Below are 4839 nucleotides of genomic sequence, written 5' to 3'. Positions count from 1 at the left end.
GGGTGCCAAAACCACTAAACTGGGGAAACAATAGTGGTGGCAGGACCACTAGGATATCCACATGCAAAAGAATGAAGTTGGAGCCCTACCTCACCCCATATACAAAAAATAACTAAACGTGGGCCTATAACTCAAATATAAGAGTTAAAGGACAACAATCTTAAAATACATACAGGTAAATCATTGTGAACTTGGATTAGGTAGGAATTTCTTAGATGTGACACCAAAAGCCCAAGCAACAACAACAACAACAAAAATGAGTTCCATTCTTTTTGCTGTTCAGTTTGGGTGCTGGGGGATTCAAAATGCAGTGCTTTCAGAATGTGCTGGCTAAATCGCAGAGGTGAAAAGTGCAGCCTGGGGAATACAGTGATACTGTAATAACGTTGTGTGGTGACAGGTCTGACCACGCCTATTGCGGTGCGTGTTGTCTAGTATATAGAATTGTCAGATCACTCCGTTGTATACCTGACGTTGATATAACATTGTTCGTCAACTAGACCTCACTAAGAAAAGCAAGGTGTAGAACAAGCAATTAACAGTAAATATGCAAAAGGTATATGAGGCAAAACCACACAAAAAAGAAATACACAGATAAATTGGACACCGTCAAAATTAGGAACATTTATGCTTCAAAGGATGCCATCTCAACTGTGGGCAGTGTAGACAACCCACAAAACACGAGAAAGTTAACAAATCATATATCTGATAGGGGACTTATATGTCTACAATGTATAAACAACTCCTTTTTATGTAAAGATTTTATTGAACAGTCCGGGCGGCTCAGCGGTTTGGCGCCACCTTCAGCCCAGGGCGTGATCCTGGGGTCCCAGGATTGAGTCCCACGTTGGGCTCCCTGCATGGAGCCTGCTTCTCCCTCTGCCTGTGTCTCTGCCTCTTTTTCTCTCTCTATGTGTCTCTCATGAGTGAATAAATAAAATCTTTAAAAAAAAATAAAGTTTTTTTAAAAATTAAAATAAATAAATAAATAAATAAATAAATAAATAAATAAATAAATAATGAAATTAGCTCTGGCAAGCTAAATAACTTACAAGGCTCCTGTTTGAACATACCTCACAACAAAGATGACTGTCTTTACTAAAACCACTTTTCCAAGGCTGGGGTACATAGATGCCAATTTTGATGCCTAGAATATAAGATAAAGTGTCCCAATGTTATTAAAAATACATTAGCATTACCTGAAGACTTATTTATTAGTTTTAACTGTCCATTAAGTTAGCTTTCATTTCTCCCTCTTTGTGTCTCTCATGAATAAATAAATAAAATCTTAAAAAAAAAAGATTTTATTGATTTGAGAGAGAAAGCACCAGAGAAGGTACTAGTGTGGGGGAGGGGCAGAGGGAGAAGTCAACTCCCGGTTGAGCAGGGAGCCTGACGTGGGACTCCATCCAGGACCCTGGGTTCGTGACCTGAGCCAAAGGCAGATGCTTAACCAACTGACCCACCCACGTGCTACTATATAAAATGACACTTATGCTCAAAATCAAATGACAACCCAATTTTAAAATTGACAAAGAATCAGGGCACCTGGGTGCTTAAGCATCAGACTCTTGATTTCAGCTCAGGTCATGATCTCAGGGCCATGAGACTGAGCCCCCTGATGGGTTCCACACTCAGCCAAGAATCTGCTTGAAATTCTTTCTCTACCTCTCTCTTTGCCCCTCTCCCTTCTTGAGCACGCACACTCTCTCTCTAAAAATAAATAGAATCTAAAAAAATAAATTGGCAAAGGATCTAAATAGACATTTCTCCAAAGAAGATATACAAATGACAAAGAAGCACATGAGAAAAGGGTCAACATCTTAATATCAGGAAAAAATGCAAATCAAAACCACAATGAGATACCATTTCATATCTACCAGCTTGGCTACACTCAGATGATAACAAGTGTTGACAAGATGTGGAGAAATTGAAACCCTCATATGCTGCTGATGGAAATGCGAAATGGTGAACACCTTGTAGAATACGGTCTAGCGGGCAGCCCCGGTGGCGCAGCGGTTTAGCGCCGCCTGCAGCCCCGGGCGTGATCCTGGGGACCCTGGATCGAGTCCCACGTCAGGCTCCCTGCATGGAGCCTGCTTCTCCCTCTGCCTGTGTCTCTGCCTCTCTCTCTCTGTGTCTCTATGAATAAATAAATAAATAAAATCTTAAAAAAAAAAAAGAAAACGGTCTAGCAATTCCTCAAATGGTTAAACATAGGGTTACCATATGACCCAGCAATTCCACTCCTAAGTGCACATCTCAAAGAATTGAAAACACAGGGACACCTGGGTGACTCAGTCGGTTGCGCATCTGCCTTCGGCTCAGGTCATGATCCTAGCATCATGGGACTGAGCCCTACATTGGGCTCCCTGTTCACGGGGAGCGTGCTTCTCCCTCCCCCTGCTCTTGCACGCTCTCTTTCTCTCTCTCAAATAAATAAATAAAATATCTAAGAAAAAAGAATTGAAAACATGTACACACAGAAATCTGGACATAAGTGCTCATAGCAGCATGAGTCATAGTAGCCCAAAACTGGAAACAACCCAAATGCCCAACGACAGATTAATGGGCACACAAACCATAGTCTATATATACCATGCAATGTTATTTGCCATAAAAAAAAAATGATGTCTTACTACAGGCTGCAGCATGGATGAACTTTGAAAACATGAGGCTAGGGATCCCTGGGTGGCGCAGCGGTTTGGCGCCTGCCTTTGGCCCAGGGCGCGATCCTGGAGACCCGGGATCGAATCCCACGTCGGGCTCCCGGTGCATGGAGCCTGCTTCTCCCTCTGCCTGTGTCTCTGCCTCTCTCTCTCTGTGACTATCATAAATAAATAAAAATTAAAAAAAAATTTATATATAAAAAAAAAGAAAACATGAGGCTAGGTGAAATAAGCCAGACATAATACACCACATATTGTATGACTCCATTTATATGAATGTCCAAAATAGGCACATCTATACAGAGAGCAGATGAACCGTTGCCTAGGGTTGGGGGATGAGGGATTTCACAGCAATGGCCACAGGTTTCTTTCTGGAGTAAAGAAAATGCTCTAAAACAGATTGTGGTGATGTTTGCGCACCTTTATGAATATACTAAAAAACACTGAAGGTGTAGCCCCGGTGGCACAGCGGTTTAGCGCTGCCTGCAGCCCAGGGCATGATCCTGGAGACCCTGGATCAAGTCCCACTCAGGCTCTCTGCGTGGAGCCTGCTTCTCCCTCTGCCTGTATCTCTGCCTCTCTCTCTCTCTGTGTCTCTATGAATAAATAAATAAAGTTTTAAAAAATAAAAAATAAATAAAAAAATAAAAAACACTGAATTGTACACTTTGAACCGGTGAATTACATAGTCCGTGAATTATATCTCAATGAAGCTGTTCTCAAAAGTGAATAATAAACCCTTTATGTGTTAACATAATAACATATTTTTATGAGAAATCGCTATATTTTTCAAAACAAAGAAATTCAGTGAGAAGAGCAGGAACTGTTTTACATTTTTGCAAATCTCCTTAATGGAAGCCTACAGAAATACTAGAGGTTCTCATGGGTGCTTTGGCCATCAGCCTGTTACAACATCATGTCACATCGCCTTTGCAATATTCCATAGGGACCTCCAGGAACCCCAGACTACACTTTGAGAACCATTCTTCTACTGTAAAATTCACACTCGCCCCTTCTTTGGGGACTCCTGGGTGGCTCAGTGGTTGAGCCTCTGATTTCAGCTCAGGGCGAGATCCTGGGGTCCAGGGATGGAGTCCCACATCAGCCTCCCTGCATGGAGCCTGCTTCTCCCTCTGCCTGTGTCTTTGCCTCTCTGTGTGTCTCTCATGAATAAATAAATAAAATATATATTTTAAAGAGTATCCTTGGGATTATGTAAATACCATTTCCTTGCTAAGCTTTCACCCTCCAGTTTTAGTGGCCATCGATGATTTTTCGCCCACATAGGCTATTAAGCAGGATGGTTGACAAATGGTGATTTTCTGCATCATCCCTTCTGCGCTTCTTAGTTGGCCTTCTTTGGTGAGAAACAGCTTTCCCTTCTCCCCACTTTTTTTTTATCCCTTTTTTTTTTAAGAAAAAGAGAGTACTTAAGCGGGGTGGGGGTGCAGGAAGGGCAGAGGGAGAGGGAGAATCTCAGGAAGACTCTAACCCCAGCAAAGGCCCCCATTAGGGGCTGAATCCCAGCACCCCAAGGTCATGACCTCATCCAAAACCAAGAATCAAATGCCTAACCCACTGAGCCACCCAGGCGCTCCTGCTTATTTAGATCAGTATCAACTGGTGGGTTCTTATTTTATTCGAAGTTATAATCCGTTATGATTATTCCCTGTGTTTTGAACCTCAAATTGGCCCGGCTTTGCGGTGGGGTCATCTGAAGGTTTTAAGAAGGTGTATAGGAAATGTCCTCCTGCCGGCTAAGGAACACGCAGGGTCTCAAGCGCTATTTCAACACGCGTCCCGCCCCGCGAGCACCGAGCGGAGCCCCGGGCGAGGCCTGCTGGGCGGGGGGCGGCCTCAGTTAAGCCCCCGACTAACTAGTCTCGGGGGGCCCCGCCCCGAACCCGCGTCTGGGCGGCCGACGCCCCGCCCCCGCCCGCCGCCGCCCAATCCCGCGCTCGCCCCGCCCCTTTCGCCCGCCCCTGCCCTCTCCCTCCCACGCCGATTGGCCAGGCCGCCTGCTCGGCGCCGCTCCCGGAAGAGCCGGAGAAGCGGAGTTCGCCCGAGGAACGGGGCCCCGCGGCCCTGCTGCGCATGCTCGCTGCGATCCGCTCCGGCGTTCCGAGAGGCGGGCTCCGTAGCGGGGTGGCGCGCTCCCGGCCAGCGGGAG

The 4839-nt window shown here is 45.3% G+C and overlaps 1 long non-coding RNA gene across 1 annotated transcript; it reads right to left on the bottom strand.

Moving 5' to 3' along the window:
• Window positions 1-886: 886 nt before the first annotated feature.
• On the bottom strand, window positions 887-4588 carry LOC106558940. The gene is made up of 3 exons (XR_005360386.1): window positions 3893-4588; window positions 1074-1147; window positions 887-941 (listed from the first exon to the last, which is right to left on the bottom strand). It is a non-coding gene; the product is annotated as an uncharacterized LOC106558940 (long non-coding RNA).
• Window positions 4589-4839: the final 251 nt, after the last annotated feature.

The sequence above is a fragment of the Canis lupus genome, chromosome 6 (assembly GCF_011100685.1).
Source record: "Canis lupus familiaris isolate Mischka breed German Shepherd chromosome 6, alternate assembly UU_Cfam_GSD_1.0, whole genome shotgun sequence".
Classification (NCBI taxonomy): Eukaryota; Metazoa; Chordata; class Mammalia; order Carnivora; family Canidae; genus Canis; species Canis lupus.
The sequence above is the reverse complement of the archived record's forward strand: the minus strand, read 5'-3'. Positions and strand labels throughout refer to the sequence as shown.